At 46.1% G+C, this 23,262-nt stretch overlaps 1 pseudogene; it reads left to right on the top strand.

Annotated features, from left to right (window-relative positions):
- Positions 1-23,262, top strand: part of LOC140455585 (class I histocompatibility antigen, F10 alpha chain-like) — a 266,432-nt pseudogene that overhangs the window by 7,482 nt on the left and 235,688 nt on the right.

The raw sequence follows: 23,262 nt of genomic DNA on the forward strand, positions 1-23,262 counted from the left end.
CTATCCCTCAGAATCCTTTCTAACACCTTGCAGACGACAGACGTGAGATTTACTGGTCTGTAATTGCCGGGGATTTCCCTATTTCCTTTCTTGAAGAGAGGAATTACATTTGCCTCTCTCCAGTCCTCAGGTATGGCTCCAGTGGAGAGCGAGGATGCAAAGATCTTCGCAAGTGGCGAAGCAATTGCATTTCTCGTTTCCCAAAGCAGCCGAGGACAAATCTGGTCCGGGCCTGGCGACTTGTCAATCTTAATGTTTAACAAAATTTTCAACACATCAGCTTCCTCTATCTCTATCCATTCCAGCATGCACACCTGCTCTTCAAAGGTTTCATTCACTACAAAGTTCATTTCTTTCATAAAGACACAAGCAAAAAGCTCATGTAGGGCTTCCCCTACCTCCTCAGACTCCACACACAAATTCCCTATGCTATCCCTGATCGGCCCTACTCTTTCTTTGACCATTCTCCTATTCCTCACCTAAGTGTAAGATGCCTTTGGATTCTCCCTAATCCGTTCTGCCAAGCCTTTCTCGTGCCCCCTCCTGGCTCTCCTCAGACCATTTTTGAGCTCCTTCCTCGCCTGCCTGTAATCCTTTAGAGCTGAGCTTGACCCTAACTTCCTCCACCTTATGTAAGCTCCCTTCTTCCTTTTGATGATGTTCCTTTATCTTACCCCTTCTTGCCTGTCTCAGAGGGACATATTTATTCATCACTCACAACAACTGTTCCTTAAACAGTCTCCACATGTCTATAGTGCCTTTACCATGGAACAATTGCTCCCAGTCCATGCTTCCTAACTCATGTCTAATCGCATCATAGTTTCCTCTTCCCCAATTAAATATCCTCCCATTTTGCCTTATCCTCTCCTTCTCCACAGCTATGTAGAATGTGAGGCAGTTGTGGTCACTATCACCAAAATGCTCTCCCACCACAAGATCTGATACCTGCCCCGGCTCGTTCCCGAGCACCAAGTCTAGAATGGCCTCTCCCCTCATCGGCCTGTCAACGTACTGAGTTAGGAAACCCTCCTGAACACACCTTACAAAAACAGCTCCATTCAAATCTTCTGCTCAAAGGAGGTTCCAATCAATATTGGGAAAGTTAAAGTCACCCATTACAACAACCCTACTACATCCACACTTTTCCAGAATCTGCCAACCTATACTTTCTTCCATCTCCCTGCTGCTATTGGGGGGCCTGTAGTAAACCCCTAACGAGGTGACTGCTCCCTTGCTGTTCCTAATTTCCACCCATACTGACTCGGTAGGCAGATCTTCCTCGACAATGGAAGCTTCTGTAGCTGTGATACCCTCTCTGATTAGCAGTGCTACACCCCCTCCTCTTTCTCTGCCCTCCCTATTCTTTTTAAATGCTCTAAACCCTGGAACATCCAGCAACCATTCCTGCCCCTGAGAAACCCATGTCTCTGAGAGCTCTTTCTAGGGCATAGAGTTCACAAACCCGGGTCGACCAGCCACCAGGCAGTCTTTCAGCCTCGATAACGCTTCCCTCTATCCCATCTACTACAGCATATCCATTGTGCCTTTTACCCTCAATCACCCAGGAGGACCCATCGAGAAACAACCGAGCTCCTGCATGCAACGGTACGTCTCTTAGGCCCATCCGCACTTTAGTCTGATATTCAATAATATCAAGGCAGTCGTGTTCTGGATTGCCAAGGGCCATCCACCCCCCCTCCCCGCCACAGAAATGCAGCTGGATTCAAGCAACTGTCTGTGACTAACACAAGGTCATTCTGCTCTATTGAGATTGTCTCATATTTCAAGATCCGAGAGTCTGTGAGCCATTGTCCTGCTTTCTGATTTAGTATGGTCTGTACCTGATGTGGGGTGCTGACTATTAAGGCTCCCCCAAAAGTAAGTTTCCGACTCTCCTCTCCCAATTAGGCTGTTGCTGCCACTGCCTGCACACACTCTGGTCAGTAATGTAGCTTTCCATTCTTTAATTAACAATGAATTAATGCAGTCATTAACCATGAATCAATACGACAGGTCACTGAGAGTGTGTGAAGGAATCCTGCCAATTAATATTGATTCAGGCTAACACAATGGATTTATTATAAATATTAATTATTAATTATATATTGTACCATTCAGGGTGAAAACGCAACAAGTGACTAAAACATTTTAAAAACTGTAATTGTGCAGTTCTGTTTGTTTACCCGTCACTTGTGCCTTCTCATTCTGTTTCTGTAATTGTTTTGCTCGAGCACATTCATTTTTAAGAACCTCAACAGATTCCATAGCATCATTTGTAGTTAATTCAATCCCCAATTTAGTGGCAGTATCTTGTCATGAGTGCAAAACTGATTCTTCGTGCTTTTCATCACAAAACTGTCACCATAATCCGATTAACTCTTTTGTTCCCGCTCCCTTGGGCTTAAAATTTAAGGATGACCTTGCTGCCCCATATCGACTAGGAAAACTATGTCCTCTTTATAAGGTCCCACCTTTAAATTTATCAAGGGTTCCTGGTGGGTCCCCGGGGGCAGGAACTCCTGACACCCCTATTCTTCATCGAAATCCATAAGCAATATCGCCCTCACTTCCCTTTTTCAGATCTGGACACTCTCTCTTAAAGTGACCTGTCCTTCCACAGTAATACCATCCCACCTGTGGGGATTTCCACTTTGATCCTTGTTCCTGTCCACCAGACCCCTTCACATCTCCTCCCTGATCCCTTCTCCTCCCTTTATGTTCAACGTGCTGCCCGCCACCATTCTGGTTTCCTTCTCCTTTTAGGCTTGTCCTTTTCTTCATTATCTGATCAACCGCGGGCTAGCATTATTTTTGCCTCCTGTTTCTGCTTCTCATGTTACGTTGCCAGATCAATTGCTGAGCCAATGTAACCAATTGAACAGCTTTAGGGCCATCCCAATGGCTGTTCTTCATCCCCCAATGTTTTGTTTAGACCTTGATTTTTTAAAAGAAACATTACAATATTTCTTGCTCCCTGTAATCTCAAATACCAGGAAGCCTCTGCTCCCTGTAACTTCACCCTGTAACTTCAAATAGCAGGAGCCTCTTTCTCCCTGTAATCTCAAATACCAATTCATCAATTTATGCTTGTCTAACTTTAAAGCCTGATCCTAATTATACATTTTGGAACCTTACTTGTAAATATATATTTATATATTATAAATTCATTTATTCAGTATCTAATATTTAAAATGTAAAATGCACACAGTTCCCAACTTTGAAATCCACTATAATTACCCAGTTTTAGTCCCTTAATTTAAATCCAAAATTAGTTTTCTTAAGTAGTCCTGACCAGTCATTGCTCAATTACAATGTTATAGGTCGTGAAATAACTGGAGCTGTCTTAAAAGAATTTGTCTATTCAAGTTAAAAAAAACTTCTAATGCATGAATAATGGCTGAATCCAAGGTCACCGATATTAACCATAGGATTGTTTAAAATTACAATCTAATGTTGAACTGAAACTTCAACTGTCCTCCATAAATCACTTTTATGTAAGGATAAAAGAGATTAGTTAGAAACTGATAGTAAGGCAGTCATGACCTGGAAAAAGAACAGGAGTTAACATTTTATTTCATAATCACTGTAAAATCCTTAACCTTAAAAGAAATCATGTTAAATTTCCATAATAGAAATCAGATTCAAAACAGTCCCAGATCTCAAGCTCCAGGGAACAAAGCACAAACACTCAATCATCAACAAACAAATGTGCATTCAAACTGAATCACAAAGGGTTAAACTTTCTACCAGCTGTACAGCTCTTTTTTCTCTCTCACTCTCTCTCTCTCTCTCTCTCTCTCTCACACACACTCACATGCACTGTATCTCACAGGCACTTTCTGAGCTTCCCCATAACAGCACCTCTCGGTGCTCCTCGCTTCACCCCTCTATCTTTTGAATATCTTTCTGGATGTCTGGCCATGATTCAGTTACAAAGTGTACCCTCAGTCGCCCTTCAGCCACTAGCCCTTCTGACTTGAAGCATAATCTGATCCCTCCTAACTGAAAGGCTGTTTTCCATTGACATATAAATTCAAATATTGACAAACCCAGTCTTCGTCCAACCCGTACTTTGGCCAGAACCCGGCGGGACGAGGAATGGACTCCTTAGTCCATACAAAGCAACAATATTTAATCATCTTTTTCCTATCTTTTCCCCTTGACCAATTTTTCAACATCCATCCCAAGTGTGGACTTTCTGGAGGGATGTCTTCTGGGACTTCTTTACCCTTTATCCCAGGCGCCTCATTGTTGCTTCCTTTGCCTCCCAGAGTGGTCAACCTGCCAGTCCCTTAATTTGACAGGTATCACACTCCCAGTCTCCAAGGCAATTCGAACTCAAATCCCAATCAAACCCCAAGAGACTCTAACCTCAATCAAACTTAGGGGAACATCCCTCCCAGTGGACTTTCTGGAGGGATGTTGTCAGGGACCCCGCCTCCATTTCCATTTTCCTTTTTTATCCTCAGAGGCTTTTTCCTTACCCTCGGTGCAGCCCATATTGAGTTTCTTCGTTAGTCCCTTATTAACTACTACAACTCAATCCCAGCCACCAAGGCACTACTTAAAAGTCAGTTTTCCTACCTTGGTCTGTGCATGGAGTTGTCTGGCCATTTTCCGCATTCAGAGCCGGCTTTACTCTCTCCACTGCGTGGTTCAGATGTCTCCTGTCAAGGATTCTTACCACTACCCCAAGGCACGAGACCGCTCCTCAACCAGGAACGGGACGCGTCTTCTCAGTGTCCAGGGACAGCCTCTCCCTTCCAGCGATGGAAGATATCCCGGACCAGCCCCCAATTGTTGGAAATAGAAGCTACTCACTTCAATAATTTCAGTTCGTGACAAGATCTGAAGCAGCAGTATTTCACCCTCTGTAATCTATTTTCAGCGTATATCCTCCTTCACTGCCAGCTGCTTCCTTGCTTTCTAAAGCAAGATTTCCTTCCATTCTTTGCCCACACTGAACCTTATGACCTCTTGATTGTGGTCTGTTTTGTTTTTGCAGAAGGGGGAAACAGATGCTTGTAACTGTTTGGACAGGCATATCTAGCTTAACCTACACCTGCTCTCCTCACAGCACCTTATCTATTTGTCTGTAACATCTACCATTGTTTGCAGGCACATTTCATTCTTGCATGCACATTTTAGCTAATACAAAAACAATTATATATTTCCTTCACATAGTTTTCATTCTTGTTGACTCAGCTCTTGGCTGAAACAGTTATACACTGGTGTGAGTTCATTTACCTTGCATAAGGAATTATGGTTGCAGAAGTAACACTGCTTTACCTATATCCCATACATTCCTGGTTCAGTGTTGCTTGGGGACAATTGTAACTGATCCCACTTGTTGGGAATTGATCCCTGCAGTACAGGGACAGGGACAAAAACCAAACACCATCTCTCCAACAAGCATCCCACCCAGACTGACTGTATAACCCTGCATTTACCATGGCCAATCCACCTAACCTGCACACCTTTAGACTGTGGGAGGAAACTGAAGCACCCACAGGAAACCCACACAGACACAAGGAGAACGTGCAAACTCCACACACACAGTTCCTAGGGGCTGGAATTGAGCCCAGATCCCTGGTGCTATGAGGCAGCAGAACTGACCGCTGAGCCACTGCACCAACTGACTGGTTTTTGCCTGAAGGATTGTGTGGGTCTGGTGCACATTGAACAAGGTTCCCCTGCAGGAAGCACTGAGCCTTCAGCCCACAGACCAGATGGGGCCAGAAATCGATGAAATGGAGGCTTCCAACATGGATGTGACTGGAGCCAGGCCTCATGGAGCAGCTGAGGAAACCCCGCCTGCAGCTGCCTGGGCAGCTCGAGAGCAGCTGGGGGCTGACTGATTTGGACATTGAGAAGGAGAAAATCCCTCTCCCTCCCCCAGGAAATCAGAGAGAAGAGCAGTGGAGATGGAGAGGGAAACAAGGGACATTTTAGTTCAGCAGCAAAGAGACTTTGTAGGATTAGATTAGATTAGATTACTTACAGTGTGGAAACAGGCCCTTCGGCCCAACAAGTCCACACCGCCCCGCCGAAGCGTAACCCACCCATACCCCTACATCTAGATCTACATCTACCCCTTACCTAACACTATGGGCAATTTAGCATGGCCAATTCACCTGACCTGCACATCTTTGGACTGTGGGAGGAAACCGGAGCACCCGGAGGAAACCCACGCAGACACGGGGAGAATGTGCAAACTCTACACAGTCAGTCGCCTGAGACAGGAATTGAACCCGGGTCTCTGGCGCTGTGAGGCAGCAGTGCTAACCACTGTGCCACCGTGCCGCCCAACGTTTGTGGGAGATATTGCTGAACAACGTCAACTTCATCTGCTCGGATCAAAACCTTTCAGATCATTTATATTAATGAGCAGTTTCTCTACTTTGTAAACTGTTGCAATGACTGATAGTTACATGTCAACTAAAATTATTTTGCACAATTTGAAATTATTCCAGGCCAATCTATAAATAAAAAAAGGACTCCAACAGAACAGGCACTGTTGAAAATTTAGGAATAGAACACTCCTTAAATAAAGCATTTCCCCAAAGTGAAACAGTAAAAATTCACCTTCTCATCAGTGCCTGAGGGTCACTCTCACAGGGCAGGAGTGGGGAGGGCAGACAGACATCCCCCTGTTAGAGCTGCCACCCTCATGCCTCCTGTATCTCCCCCTGTGCCCATATCCTGCCCCCCTCCTTTCCCAGAGACATGCCCAGCAGCTGAGAACCCCTCCCTGGGGAGCTGCTGGCCAGGAGCTGCATCCATGAGAGCTCCAGCTGCTCTCCCTTGGGCCTGCCCTGTTTCTGTACTCGGAGCTGCCAGGAGGCCTTCTATTGGGCTGCTTTGTATTCCTGCCCGAGCAGCTGTCTCCAACAGCTGGGTTTGTATTGGCTTCTGGTTATGGGGCCTTGCAGCATCCTCCATGTGACCTGAAGGATTGAGATGGGTCTGCTTTGGACCAGGCAATGCATCAGGAATGCTTTTTCTCCAAAGGCCCAGCTGCTGTAGAAGCCCTTGTCTGAACCTTCCCCATCTCCTGTGTGGAAGTCATTTTGTCACCTACTAATTGTGTGGAAACTATGTTGTCACATAACTCAGCGCCACAACCTGAAGAAGGCCTTTTTTTACCTCTGTCAAGGAATCCTCAGCAGCAGAGCACAGGGAGCAGCGGGGTTTAACGCTGGGGTGTGACACAGTGTGAGATTAGAATGGGAAAGCAGGATGGTCACACAGACCGTTCACCTTAATGCAGTAAAATGTTGGGTTGGTGCAGAATTCAGCAGCAGGACAACCAAATGTGGAACAGGTACTGTGCATGGATAATCCAGCACATAACTGTGGAAGGAATCCCATGGAACAGGGATTGTCTTGTTATGGAAGTGACATGAATTCATCTGCCTTTTACATAGTGTGTGTGTGTGTGTGTCTGTGTGCACAGGTGTGAGTGTGTGTGTGTGTGCACGTGTGTGTGTGTGTGCACGGGGGTGTGTGTGTGTGTGTGTGTGCACGTGTGTGTGTGTCTGTGAGTGTGTGTATGTGTCTGTGTGTGTGCACGTGTGTGTCTGTGTTTGTGCACGTGTGTGTGTGCACGTGTGTGTCTGTGTGTGTGCACGTGTGTGTCTGTGAGTGTGTGTGTGTGTCTGTGTGTGCGTGAGATGCAAGCTCGATTTGATTTATTATTGTCACATGTATCTAAGTTGGCTCCTGTAGACTCATAGCGTTCCCTTGCTCTCTCTCCATGGATTCTGTCTGACCAGGATTCTCTGTTGTTTTCAGTCCAGGTCCCAGCATCTGCAGGAATTTGCTCCGACAGTGGAAAGTGTAGTTTTGTGTGCAGTCCAGGCAGATGATACCATACAAAGACCATGTGGTGATTGAACTGGTCTAATTCCCCCCTCCTTACAAAACACGGGATCACTCAGGCAACTCTTATCCAACACCAAGGTGAGTGTTTCCCAGGTTCCTGGGTGATCTGTGGGTGATCACAATTCTCACAATATCATAGAATCGCACAGAATAGAACAAGGGCCCAGTGGTCTCTCTCTGACGTTTTGGTGATAACTATCATCCCGGCTGCAGGTGGCTGTGGCGCTGGGGGTTTCCAGAAACTATTCTTGATGAACAAAGTTACAAATCACACAACATCAGGTTATAGTCCAACAGGTATATTAGGAAGTACTAGCTTTCAGAGCGCTGCTCCTTCTGTGGTAGCTGTGGAACAGGATCATAAGACACAGAATTTACAGAAAACGATCTCAGTGTCATGCAACAGAAACGATATTTTGAACAAACCTAAATTGCTGCTGTCTTTCGTCTTTTCGATTGGAGCGGGCCACATCGTATTCTTGGTGGAGCAACACCACCACCTTGTGGCCGACGTCGGTACTCTACGAATTTGTTCTTGTCCTGCATTACCAGCTATGGGCAGTTGGTGGTGCTATTGTCCGTCTTTCACCTTCAAGCCATCGTTGATTATGAAGTTATTTCTCGAACTACAATTTATCAGATAAAGAACTTCCCTATTCTACAGGCATGACCCTGAACTTCCAGTCACATGGTTTTAATTGACTCAGTCTCACTCCAACTTATCTGTTTTGTTCGTACACCTACACTCATCCGATGAATAATTACAATAGCTTGAGAGACAGCAATATCTCATCTTTCTATTTGTAACCTTCCAGACTCAACATCAAATTCAACAATTTTACTTCCAAATTGCTGACACCGTTGTTTTTGGGTGATGTATTTTGGCGATGTTTCTGTGATTTTTATCAACATGCCATGGAAATACACCTTTGCATGTCCCACTGCTATTTCCTTCTGTCTTGCTCTCACCATCCCTTTGGCATTTCGCCTTCCGCCCTCTGCCCTGTCTTCCTAATGCATTGCCCCCTGTTCTTATCGCTCCACCGCATTTTTCCCTGCGGCTCCACAAACATAGAATCTGCAACATCTTTGGCCTTTTCCCAGTTCTGGCCAAAGTTCACAGAACTGAAACGCTTTGATTTTGTGACAGTGAATGAATGGCGCAGTTCCGTTTGTCGCCAGGAGGTGGCAGACCTGTACCATCAGCGTCACTTGCGGGATAATTGTTTGCTCGCAGTTCCACATACCACCAGCAGGTGGAAATATTGCACCAATAATTCACCGACTGGGACAAAACTGTTGAGATACATTCAATGTGGCAGGAGGCAGAGAGGGGGAAATTGTCTAGAAATACCTCCCCTTAAAATTCAATGGTGTTACCATCCCTGAATGCGCCAGGACCAACATCCTTGGGGTTACCATTGATCAGAAACACCACTGGACTCAGCTCATAAACACAGTTCCTGATGAAGGGCTTTTGCCCGAAACGTCGATTTCTAAGCTACTTGGATGCTGCCTGAACTGCTGTGCTCTTCCAGCACCACTAATCCAGAATCTGGTTTCCAGCATCTGCAGTCATTGTTTTTACCACATAAACACAGTGGCGACAAGAACAGGTCAGAGACTCGGAATACTGCGGTGAGTAACTCACCTCCTGACTCTCCAAAACCTGTCCATTCCCCACAAGGCACAAACCAGGAGTGTGATGGAGTATTCCCCTCTTACCTGGATGGCTGCAGCTCCAACAACACTCAAGGAGCTTGACACCATGTGGGACAACTGACACCACATCCACTCCCTCCACCACCAATGCTCAGGAGCAGCGTGTGTACCATCTACAAGATACTCTGCAGAAATTCCCCAAAGATCCTCAGACAGCACCTTCCAAACCCACGGCCACTTCCATCAGGAAGGAGGTGGGGAGCAGATATACAGTATATACATATACAAGCCATTCACCATCCTGATTTGGAAATATATCACTGTTCCGTCACTGTCACTGGGGGAACATTCTGGAATTCTCACCCTCAGGGCACTCACCCCATTTGGATGATGTTTTGATCTCTCTGCCCTTGGTCTCCCTGCCCATAAATTCTGTTTCCTGTGCTTCCCTCTCACTTCACCTGACCAAGGGCTGATGCTCCAAACACCAGTGATTCCGAATGAACCGATTGGACTCTAACCTGGTGTCATGGGAATTCTGACAGTAACCTGGGACACACCCGGTCTATCACTAACCTGGGTCAGTAACCTGGGACACACCCGGTCTATCACTAACCTGGGTCAGTAACCTGGGACATACTCGGTCTATCACTAACCTGGGTCAGTAATCTGGGACACACCCGGTCTATCACTAACCTGGGTCAGTAACCTGGGACATACTCGGTCTATCACTAACCTGGGTCAGTAACCTGGGACACACTCAGTCTATCACTAACCTGGGTCAGTAACCTGGGACCCACCTGGTCTATCACTAACCAGGGTCAGTAACCTGGGACATACCCGGTCTATCACTAACCTGGGTCAGTAACCTGGGACCCACCTGGTCTATCACTAACCTGGATCAGTAACCTGGGACATACCTGGTCTATCACTAACCTGGGTCAGTAACCTGGGACACACTCGGTCTATCACTAACCTGGGTCAGTAACCTGGGACACACTCGGTCTATCACCAACCTGGGTCAGTAACCTGGGGCCCTGGATTAATTATGGTTCTGCCCAAACCATTGTCTCCCTGACCTTTGACCTGGACATTAACTGAGGAGACAGCAGGTTTATCTCAGAGAAAATTAAAGTGGAATAAAGTCAATGTGAACATAAGGAAACGATGACTCAGACAACTCACACATCCCAGGACAGGCGAAACAAAGACACACGAGACTCCTTAGAAACACGGCACTCTAACCAGAACTCCATCAATAAACACATCCATTTCGATCCTATCGACCTTCCCTTGAATAAAAGAACCGGAAATGACATCACCCACCTTATAAACAGAGAGACAGGACATTCCACCGGGACTTCACTGGAGACTCTCACTGAGCATGTTACTGCATATACTGACGAAACATCTGAAAACAAGCCTTCCAGCCCAGTGAGCTAACTTACAGACTTATCATCAACCTGAGCTACAAATCTTCTCAAAAACCGCTAAGATGCTGAAGTGTTCCTTCTTGCCAGAGAACATCTGGAGAGAGATATTGAGGAGAAACTCCTGCCCAGGGAACACCTGGAGTGAGGAATTCAGGATAACCCAGGGGCAGGTCTGTGGTTTATCACCATAACCAGGAAAGATATGGAGTGAGTGAATCCAGATTGAAATGAAGAGAAACAGGAATATTTGGGAGGATGAAGCGTGAGACCATGGGGGACAGTCACTATGTGAACAGTCTCTCTGTCAAACAGGGGGATGAACAATCCAGAGCAGGATCCTCACTGTCCTTCACTGAGCTTTTTAATCAGCCCTTTATACACGGTCAGTAGGATGTTGGTGTCTGAGATAACCCGGCCTATTCAACCATGTGGGCATCACAGCTGAGCCTGGGCTGGGTTAAACATGGAGTCTCCTTCTCCTCCCCGCAGTGTTTACAAGACTTTAGACCAGGAATGATGAAGCTGTTTGGCTTCTCCCAATCGATGTGAAAATTAAAATTCTCCATTGGAACCATTTCCCATTTGCTTTGAGCTTCTCTGATCTCGGGGTTTCTACATCCTGCTGTCATGAGACCTGGACACAAATCCCATCAGAGTCTCCCAGACTGTGCTGCCTTCAATGTGTAAAAGATCAGGCTGGCTGTATAACAGGCGGCTGATCAAACATCCCCCATTTCAAACTCTCCCCAAGAGATTCACATTCACCCCAGACACAGAGAGAGAGAATGGAAAGCTGAATTCTGTACTTACCGGGAGAGACCCGGGAAAAACACAGGGAGATGGAGAGAAGGATCAGCAATATTCTGGGAATCTACTCTCCCTATTCCATTGGGAATTAAACATTTTGAAACTGATTGGAAAAACAAATGAAAGGAATAGCTGCTTTGCACAAAGTCTGATCTTTTTGCTGAACTGATGTTGGAGGAACAGAGAGGGAAGGATGGGTTTCCACTCGGAATAATATCCAGGTAAAGGCCAGAAATACTGACATGGGACAGTTAGCAGGGCATTCAATCCCTGGCTGGTTCCGACTCAGGACAGGAGTCACACTGACAGGGGGAGAGTGAGGGGACGGAGTCACACTGACGGGGAGAGTGAAGGGAGGGAATCACACTGACGGGGAGAGTGAGGGGAGGGAGTCACACTGACAGGGGGTAAGTGAGGGGAGGGAATCACACTGACAGGGGGAGAGGGAGAGGAGGGAGTCCCACTAACAGGGGGAGAGTGAGGTGAGGGAGATACACTGACAGGGGGAGAGTGAGAAGAGGGAGATACACTGACAGGGGGAGAGTGAGGGGGGAGTCACACTGACAGGGGAAGAGTGAGGTGAGGGAGATACACTGACTGGGGGAAGAGTGTGAGGAGGGAGGCTCACTGACAGAATCAGTGCTGGTTCCATAGTTTTTCATCATTTATATAAATGACTTGGATGTGAATGTAGGAAAGATATTTAGTAAATTTACAGATGACACCAAAATTGGAGGTGTAGTGGACAGTAAAGAAGGTTACCTCAGATTACAACAGGATCTGGACCAGATGGGCCAATGGGCTGAGAAGTGGCAGATGGAGTTTAATTTAGATAAAGTTGAGGTGTTGAATTTTGGGAAAGCAAATCTTAGCAGGACTTATACACTTTATGGTAAGGTCCTAGGGAGTGTTGCTGAACAAAGAGACCTTGGAGTGCAGGTTCATAGCTTCTTGAAGTGGAGTCGCAGGTCGATAGGTTAGTGATGGAGTTTGGTATGCTTTCCTTTATTGGTCAGAGTATTGAGCACAGGAGTTGGGAGGTCATGTTGCAGCTGTACAGGACATTGGTTCGGCCATTTTCAGAAGATTGTGTGCAATTCTGGTCTCCTTCGTTTCAGAAAGATGTTATGAAACTTGAATGATTTACAAGGATGTTGCCAGGGTTGGAGGATCTGAGCTATAGGGAGAGGCTGAACAGGCTGGGGCTGTTTTCCCTGGAGCGTCGGAGGCTGAGGGGTGACCTTATCGAGATTTATAAAATCATGTGGGACATGGATAGGAGAAATAGGCAAAGTCTTTTCCCTGGGATGGAGGAGCCAGAACTAGAGGGTGTAGTTTTAAGGTGAGAGGCAAAAGATATAAAAGAGACCTGAGGGGCAACTTTTTCACACAGAGGGTGGTGCGTCTATGGAATAAGCTGCCAGAGGATGTGGTGGAGGCTGGTACAATTGCAACATTTAAAAGGCACCTGGGTGGGTATATGAATAGGAAGGGTTTATAGAGGGATATGGGCCAAGTGCTGGCAAATGGGATGAGATTAGTTTGGGATATCTGGTCAGCACGGACAGGTTGGACTGACAGGTCTGTTTCTGTGTTGTACATGTCTATGACTCTATGACTGACTCTAAGTGTCTAAGTGACTCTGATTCCTCGTTTATTCCCTGTTCTGAGAGGCTGCAGCAACTAATTCTGACCCAGTTGAATCTGGCTCTGTTATAATATCAGACAGGACTCTGACAGTGTGAAGATGTGGTGAATTATTGGTGCTTGTCACTGTCACTGTATGGATGGGACTTCACTTTGTACTGAGAGGAATGTGAATGAGTGTTTGTTAAATTGTCCCTTTAATTTTTGTTTTCCAGACACTAACTCATTGACTGTCATCTACACAGCAATTTCAGGCACTGACGATCTTCCTGTTGTAACAAAAGTTGTGATGGTGAATGGAGTTAGAGTTAATTATCATGACTGTAATATTCAATAAACACTGGTCAGGCAGCAATTCATGGCAGAATCTTTCAATCAGTCAGACTGGAAGTAAATCACAGCGTTTGGGAACAATCACTCAAACTTCACAAAGAAATATCTGTGTCCAAGAAAGAAGAGCATGAACCAGACACGTGGGAAGAGAATTGATTCAGAAACTCCCCCTGGTCTGTCCAGTGTTCCCAGTCCCATAGCCAGACTCCACACTGGAATGCCATGAGTTATGGACACAGGGCAAGTTCTTCTGTTCCCTCTCCTTTTCCTGAAGAAGATATTTGGAAAGTTGTGATGCACTGAGGAAGGTCAGGAGTTGGGTTTGTGATCAAGTGGGCACCTGTTTGGATGGTTAAGATTCTCCAGGAATGAGCAGCTTGTCGGACAACTCCTGTCATCCCACTGAGTCTCAGTGTCTCTTCATATAGAAAAGCTGGGAATGGGAAATCGATCTTAACCAGGATTACGGAATGGGCAGTGTGGATCCAGGAGACAGTGTGAACAAGGAATAGAAATCTCTGTAGGAAGTGTTTCTGAGAGATAAAGAATGGGAGATGATCAAGGGCAGAGTCAGTCCCTCGTGGATAGAGAACGTGAGGAGAATCAATCGGCAGAAATGAATGTGCCTGAGTGTTTGCTGGAGAGGATGGCTCCCTGTTCCTGTTCAAACTGCCAGCGGTCAATCAAGATAATTAATTCCACACCTGCGCGGTACAGCTCGAACTGACCAATCAGCTGATGAAACAGATGGATTGGTGAAGGGGAGCTCATGTCTGACCAACCTCACTGAATTTGATGAGGAGCTGACTGACATGGTGTTTAACAGGTTGTCTTTGGATCTGGTCCATATGGATTTCCAGAAGTTCATTGATAAGCTTCCACACCAGACAATTATTGACAATAAGAAGATTGTATGAAATTGGAGGGAGTCAGGCAATGCTGAAATAAATCAGGACAGTAGGGTTCCATTCAACCGACACAGCCAAGAATCTCAAAATTGACTCTCAACGAACGCTTACTTGTAACATTCACTACAATGGCCGCAATGTTCAAATTTTCATTATTTGTGAACAATTCAGGGCTTGATCTACCTTTTTTTTAATTTTCATCTTATTTCTAAACTCTTATCATGTGTTTGCTTCCCTATTTCCTCTTGTAGTTAATATTGAATATACTCAGTTTTTATTAATGCTCTGATTACTCTGATTACATCAGAAAAATATCAGTTCCTTCAGGTGATTAACCTGGGCTGAGTGCAGCCACACACAGACACGGACACAAGGGCAGACACAGACACACAAACATTGTGCCCAGTCCCTTACCCCACTGATAGAGCTGGGCCTCTGCCAGGCTGCTGTGTTCAATTTGACAGGAGTATTGATTCTCATCCCCAGCATTGACCTCAATCTCTTTCTGGATCTGATGGGTCCCATTGTGGTTCGGTCGTACCCCTGAAGATTGGGTCTCAGACATGACCTCTCCATTCCTTAGCCAGGTTACCTCAATGTCTACAGGATCAAACCCAGTGACCAGACAGGAGAGAGTGAGCGGCTTGTCCTGACCATTGGGCTCCCTCCTGGAGATGAACACTTCAGGCTGAACTGTGATGGGAAAGGGTGAAACCACAAACAATAGACAGACACTGAATGGAATGGGAGAACGGTTTCATAGATCAGTGAGGTTAGATCAGAACATTGAAACTAAAATATGTACCTTTCCTTGTGAAATATTCCTTTCCAGCTTTCAGGTCTTGCTTCAAACATTGAACAGACACACCCAGCAAATATCTTTCCCAGAATTTGTTCCAAGATTCATCCACATCTCATTTCTCCTTCGCCTTTTGTGCAAAATGATTGGTTTCAATTCATCTTATCCCGTCTGGGTCTAAACTAATGTAGTCCTTTCCATCAAATCCAAATTGCATTGACCTCATCACTGACCTCAACAGAACGTATCCATTGCAGAGTGCAAATTCCTGTCAGTGACCAAGCAGGGATCAACCATCAATAATTAATAGCTAATCACCCACTGTCTGATCAGAGAGGAAAAGGGGATGCAGTATCAGACTGAAATAAAGAGACCAGGAGTTGGTGGGGATTTGTTGCAAGTGACCATAATCACAAAACACTGATAATGTTGGTTTGACATTGAGACAGAGCCTGGATCTTACAGTAAGAAGCACAGCCAGCTTTGCATTCCATCTTGTACCCAATCTCCACTGCACAATAAGGAGCAGAAATGTGTGCCAGTTCTCCGACAGTGAGTGCGGTGCATTTGTTCTGTTTGGTCTTTGGGGGTAAGGTGAGGCCCTTCAGGAGGTCGATGCATTAATCAGGAATTGTAGGGTCAATGATGAGACACATTCACTATCAAATTACTCCTCACCTACAGCTCACCCCTTGACCAACAATATACATGACAAAACACAGCCTCAAACAGGAAACCTGGCTAGCATGGATGAGTTGGGCTGAAGGGTCTGTTTACTGTCTGATTCTTTGAACTTCTGAGCAATCATGTCCATTCTATTGAACAGGGCAATTTCACTTCTTGGAAGCAGAACAGATATTGACACGGTGGCTCAGTGGTTAGCACTGCTGCCTCACAGCACCAGGAACTCAGGTTCGATTCCAGCCTCGGGTGACTGTATGGAGTTTGCACATTCTCCCCGTGTCTGTGTGGGTTTCCTCCGGGTGCTCTGGTTTCCTCCCACAGTCCAAAGATGTGCAGGTCAGGTGAATTGCGCAGAGTGTTAGGTGCACTAGTGAGAGAGAAATGGGACTGGGTGGTTTACTCTTCGGAGGGTAGGTGTGGACTTGTTGGGTCGAAGGGCCTGGTTCCACATTGTAGGGAATCTAATCTAAAAATAACAGTGTTGCTTGTAGTCACCAATTCTCAAAAGTATTACAAAGTTCTCATGCCTACATAAGGTCTCTGAGCTGTTTCCCTCTCACAGTGAACTGTAAGTATGTGACAACATGTGCACCGATATTCACTGCTGTCTTTCAGTACGGGAGCTGGGTTGTAACATGGAGGAACTATTCATTCCATGGTTATAATATCCCAATGTTTGTGAGTGCCATAACTTATGTTGGGTGTAATATGTCAGAGGTGCATGTAGATGCATTGCACAGCCTTCTCCTTGGAAGACCCCATGACCACTGTATTGCAGTCTGTGCTCAAACCTCATTTTTGTTTGGTGCAACCATTCAGGTATCACATGACTGAGTAGCTGTATTATTTCTAATATTTCCCACATCGAATCATCACAACTATTCAGAAAGGGTCCAGCTATGGAAGATCCTAGTGTTTTTTGGCTTTGTCCAAAGACAGAACAGAAAGATTCAGGTGCTAGAAAGCAAAGAGCGAGTCTCAGGCCAGAATAGCATCCAGCAGCTATCAAGAATGGCTAAACAGGTTCAACCTGTATTCATTTGAGTTTACTAGAATGGGAGGTGATAGTATTGAAACATACAAGATTTTGAGAGTGGGTAGATGTTCAGAAGGCATTTTCATTAATTGGGAATCTTGAACAAGGGGACAGAGTTACAGAAAAATGAGACACTCATTTAGAATGGAGGTGGAAATGAATTTCTTCTCCCAGAGGATGGTGAATGTCTGGAATTCCCTATCCCAGAGATTTACAGAAGCTCGAATACTGAAAACATTTAAGAAGTGGAGGGAGATAGGTTTTTGAAATAGTAGGTAGCTGAGGGTGATGAGGAATTGAGACCTGAGTCAGATCAGCTATGACCTTGGAACTGACAGGCCAGGCTTAAGAAGGGGCTAAACAGCTTCCTGCTGCTCCGATTTCTCATATTCTCATGAAATCAGCTCAAAGTCCCTGTTCCCCTTCGGGCCTTGTCATTGATGTAGAGCACCATCAGCCAGAGTGATGCAGTGCAGCTCTGTGTATATTATCGGCTGCCACTGAGTAGGTACTAGCCCAGAGTCTCCATGGCAACTGCTAAACTCTCCATGGAGACAATCAGACACACGGTATGCAGAGCCAGCCCAGAAAAACTAACATCGATGGACTCTTCTAACCTTCAATCCAATGTCTCTGAACAAACCTGCCCGCTGCTAATATGCCTGGACAGTTTAGTGAAATCATGACTGGCCAGTCACCTGCTCCCTGGGACTGAGCAGGCACTCAGTCTCTGACCATCCTCCAGATGCCAGGGGCCTGGGCTGTTCCTTCCACAACCCACTGCAGAGACGTGCCAGAGATGTGCCCACCAGAATGTGGGGCTGTGTTAACGGGAGAAAGAGATCACACTGCAGTGAATGTTACTCACCTGGTGAGCAGTGTGAGAGGGGGTTCAGTTGGTGCACCCTCTGAGGGTGTCGTGATGTCTCCCCAGCAGTGGAGGAGGAGCTGACGCACAGAGGGGTTTGCCTCTTTGGGTGGTGGCTGTGTGGCTGCTGTCTGTAAAAGGGAAGAGTGGGCATTCATTGTCCAATAGGTTTGTGTATATTAAGATGTTGACAGTGGTGGTAATGGATGTACAGAGCAGTCGAGCTTAATGTAGCTCACTGGGTCACCAAGACATGCAGCTATCAGTATTTCCACATGAATGGTTACACTCCTCTCCAGCAATGTCGAGGGTCTTCACCACTTTGGGACTAAGGGGTCAAACGGTGGTGAGCTGTCTCTCCCACCTTGGTTCAGTCAGCCTGAAGGTATGAGAAATTCTCCAGCAATGTGACAAAGGGAGGGAACACCAACTTAATATGTCCAATCTGATGTGACTCTTTTTTTGAACTCAGCATTCGGAACTGAATTACAAAGATGAGCCACACTGAACTCAAAATGTTCAGTCTGTGTTTCTGTCCCCACAGATGTTGCTTGACCTGCTGAGTTTCTCCAGCACATTCTGCTTTTATTTCAGATCTTCAGCAGCTGCAGTGTTTTGCTTTGGTTTGAGGCAAAGGGAGGGATTGAGTCAGATGACAATGGATGGAGGAGCAGTTCATGATAACGCAAGAGCAGGAGAGGTGGTGAAATATCCCCAGTGAGGGAGTAAGAAACACAGAGGGCAGGTTGGGTTAGTGATTTAGGAGGATGAAGTGGGTGAGAGTCATTGAGAGGTGATGCTATGAACAATGGTGACAGTTGTAAACCATGAGCCTTTTGAGCTTCCTGTGCAGTGGAAGAGCGAGAGTGATTATGGAGAAGCAGAGTGAAGGTGATGGTACTTACACCAGCAGAGTAAAGAGTATCAGCAACTTTCTTCCAGCACTGCTGTGCCTTTATATGATTGCACAAAGGGGAACTGACTTGGGCGATTGCATTAATCCATGCTTCCTGGATCTGGTGGCAAGGCCTCCTTTGTCAGTCAACAGGATACATCACTGCCTTCCTCTCGACTGTCTCATTCCCCAACAAAGGATTCTGGATAATCCAAGATGGAGGACAGGAAAAGTTTCTGGCTGTAAGAGCTGCTCCTTTATTTGAAGTATTTTAGGTGCTGGAGGTGATTTCCTAGAATTCCATGAGCAGCATTTACTGTTTTATATGCTGTTGCATTGTTTTGGAAATTTGAGGGAAAAAAAAGTCAAAACAACAGCAGTTTTAAAAGGGAAAAGAGCAGACAAAGGAAGCACGTGGTGAGGACAGTGCAGGAGAGAGAGAGAGAGAGAACCTGCACAGTTACTGCCTTTGCTGTATTTGAATTCATGTGTCGCTGGACATCGGAGTGTGTCTGGGAAAATGAAGAAACAGTGAATTTCACAACTAATCTTGGAGGAACCTGTTAGCTGCCAGAGGATGTGGTGGAGGCTGGTACAATTGCAACATTTAAGAGGCATTTGGATGGGTCTATGAATAGGAAGGGTTTGGAGGGATATGGGCCGGGTGCTGGTAGGTGGGACTAGATTGGGTTGGGCTATCTGGTCGGCATGGACGGGTTGGACTGAAGGGTCTGTTTCTGTGCTGTACATCTCTATGACTCTATAACTCCAGGTCCCTGTCAATGAAGCTTCACATCCTCATTGGAGCAGAACAGTGAGAGGGCAGTCTCAGGCTTTGAGTTTTTGAAGTGTTGGGGAACTGGATGTTAAACATGACTCCAGCATCGAAGCAACTCAAGGCCCCTGTGCAGTGGTAATTATCGCTGGTTAGGTACGAACATCCAAAACGACATCAAACTGTTAATTAATGAACAGCAGAGCATAGAATTGTGCAACACAAGTCACCATGGGTCATGATGGGAAATTCATCAAGAAACTTCCTGAAATCTATCTTTGCTTAAAAACGAGAAGCTTCAGCCCCATAACCTGTTCTTGATCATCTCCACTTCCTTATCTCTGAGGTATTTACTTTAGAGATCCCCATCTCTTTTCATATTTCCTCCTGGATTCATATTGTCCATTCTGTAATACTGGAGAGTATTGATCTCCCCCCTTTATATATGAATGGACACTGAGACCCCGTGAGATGACAGAATTCCCCAGCAATTCTCCTGGAGGATCACAACCACCTTACTGGATTCCTACTTGCACAATCCCAAATCTGTCCCCAGGGGACATGGTAGTAACATGGTACTGTCAGGAAATTTGTAATCCTGAGGTTTAGGTTAATGTTCAGGGGACACATGTTCAACTTAAACACAGCAGCTGTTGGAATTTAAACTCCAAGAATAAATCTGGATTCTGAAGCTAATCTCGGTTGTGGTAACCATAGCAATTGTCATTGTTTTAAAAACCTATCTTTTCAGAAAGGAAATGGCCATCCACACCCAGAGGAGCCAAAATATGATTCCTGACTGACCTTCTTAATGGTCCTCAAACTATCCAGTTGGAATAGGCAGGGATGGACAGCAAATGCTGCCTTATATGTATAATGTCTAAAGAGATGTAAATCTCCTGATCTTCATTCCCACTGATCATAATTCTGAAAGATTTAACATAGTTATTGGTAAGGATAAGGCTGGTCCTTAGGTGAAAGGGCTAAACTGGGGAAAGGATAATTCCAAACATATTTGGCAGGAATTGGAGAAATTAGATTGCGGGGGACTGATTGATGGTAAATCCACATCTGACATGTGGGAAGACTTTTTAAGGCCGGTTGATGAGAATTCAGGACCAGCCTGTTCCTGTGAGGATGAAAAATAAGGATGCCGAGATTTGGGAATCCTGGGTGATAAGAAATATTGAAAGATGAGTTAAAAATGAGAAGCAAAGCATGTTATATTAAAGAAACTGAAATCAGACAAAGCAGTTGAGAAGATAAAGGAAGTATGAAAGTATTTAAATAAGGAATTAGGAGGAATAAAAGGGGCCATGAGGTGTCCTTGGCAATTAGGATTTAGGAAAATCCCAAAGCATTTTATACATATATTAGAAAGTGAGCAATTACGGAAAGGGCAGTATAGGGGCTAATGGGGTGAGCTTAAAAATGTGTTGCTGGAAAAGCACAGCAGGTCAGGCAGCATCAAAGGAGCAGGAGAATCGGTGTTTCGGGCATAAGCCCTTCTTCAGGCTTATGCCCAAAACGTCGATTCTCCTGCTCCTAAGATGCTGCCTGACCTGCTGTGCTTTTCCAGTAACACATTTTTAAGCTCTGATCTCCAGCATCTGCAGTCCTCAGTTTCTCCGAGTTAATGGGGTGAGTCATGTCCACTGTGAGGGTTAACGGGGTGAGTCATGTACAGAGAGCCCAGTGTGAGGGTTAATGGAGTGGGTCATGTACAGGGAGCCCAGTGTGGGGGTTAATGGGGTGGGTCATGTACAGAGAGCCCAGTGTGGGGGTTAATGGGGTGGGTCATGTACAGAGAGCCCAGTGTGGGGGTTAATGGGGTGGGTCATGTACAGAGAGCCCAGTGTGGGGGTTAATGGGGTGGGTCATGTACAGAGAGCCCAGTGTGGGGTTAATGGGGTGGGTCATGTACAGAGAGCCCAGTGTGGGGGTTAATGGAGTGGGTCATGTACAGAGAGCCCAGTGTGGGGGTAATGGAGTGGGTCATGTACAGGGAGCCAAGTGTGGGGTTAATGGGGTGGGTCATGTACAGAGAGCCCAGTGTGGGGGTTAATGGGGTGGGTCATGTACAGGGAGCCCAGTGTGGGGGTTAATGAGGTTGGTCATGTACAGGGAGCCCAGTGTGGGGGTTAATGGGGTGGGTCATGTACAGGGAGCCCAGTGTGGGGGTTAATGGGGTGGGTCATGTACAGGGAGCCCAGTGTGGGGGTTAATGAGGTTGGTCATGTACAGGGAGCCCAGTGTGGGGGTTAATGGGGTGGGTCATGTACAGAGAGCCCAGTGTGGGGGTTAATGGGATGGGTCATGTACAGAGAGCCCAGTGTGGGGTTAATGGAGTGGGTCATGTACAGGGAGCCCAGTGTGAGGGTTAATGGGGTGGGTCATGTACAGAGAGCCCAGTGTGGGGGTTAATGGGGTGGGTCATGTACAGAGAGCCCAGTGTGGGGGTTAATGGGGTGGGTCATGTACAGGGAGCCCAGTGTGGGGGTTAATGGGGTGGGTCATGTACAGAGAGCCCAGTGTGGGGTTAATGGGGTGGGTCATGTACAGAGAGCCCAGTGTGAGGGTTAATGGGGTGGGTCATGTACAGAGAGCCCAGTGTGGGGGTTAATGGTGTGGGTCATGAATAGAGAGCTCAGTGTCGGGGTTAATGGGGTGGGTCATGTACAGGGAGGCCAGTGGGGGGGGGGGGGGTTAATGGGGTGGGTCATGTACAGAGACCCCAGTGGGGGGGGGGGTTAATGGGGTGGGTCATGTACAGAAAGCCCAGTGTGGGGGTTATTGGCTGGGTCATGTACAGAGAGCCCAGTGTGGGGGTTAATGGGGGGTGGGTCATGTACAGCGAGCCCAGTGTGGGGGTTATTGGGGTGGGTCATGTACAGAGAGCCCAGTGTGGGGGTTAATGGGGTGGGTCATGTAGAGAGAGCCCAGTGTGGGGGTTAATGGGGTGGGTCATGTACAGAGAGCCCAGTGTGGGGGTTAATGGAGTTGGTTTGATCTTAAGAACAGCCGAAATAGGGACAGAAGGAGGTCATTCCATTCCTCCTCCATTCAATAGGATCATGGTTGGTCTGACAATCTTCACGTTAAATTTGTTGCCTTTTTCACAAGACCCTCAATCTCATCCTGATCAAGAAACTATCTCAGCCTGAAAAATCCACAAGGATTCTGACCCACAGCTGTCTGTAGCAAGGAGTTTCAAACACGCCCAACCCTCTGAGAAAAGAAATGTCTCCTTAATTTAGATTGGAACCCCCTTCATTCTGAGACAATGCCTTTTGAGTCCTCAGCTCTCTCTTGAGGGAACCTTTCTTTCAGCATTTATGATGTGAAGCTCCTTAAGAATGGTACATGTGACCATGAGATCACCTCTCATCCCTCAAAACTGCAGGGAGAAGAGTCCCAACCTGGTTAAGCTTTTCTCATAAAACAATCCTTCCATACCAGGGATCATCCTAGCAAACCTTCCCTGACCTGCCTCCAAATCAGTGATATCTTTCCTTAAATAAGGATCCAAAA

This window comes from Chiloscyllium punctatum, chromosome 30 (genome assembly GCF_047496795.1).
Source record: "Chiloscyllium punctatum isolate Juve2018m chromosome 30, sChiPun1.3, whole genome shotgun sequence".
In the NCBI taxonomy this organism is placed as follows: Eukaryota; Metazoa; Chordata; class Chondrichthyes; order Orectolobiformes; family Hemiscylliidae; genus Chiloscyllium; species Chiloscyllium punctatum.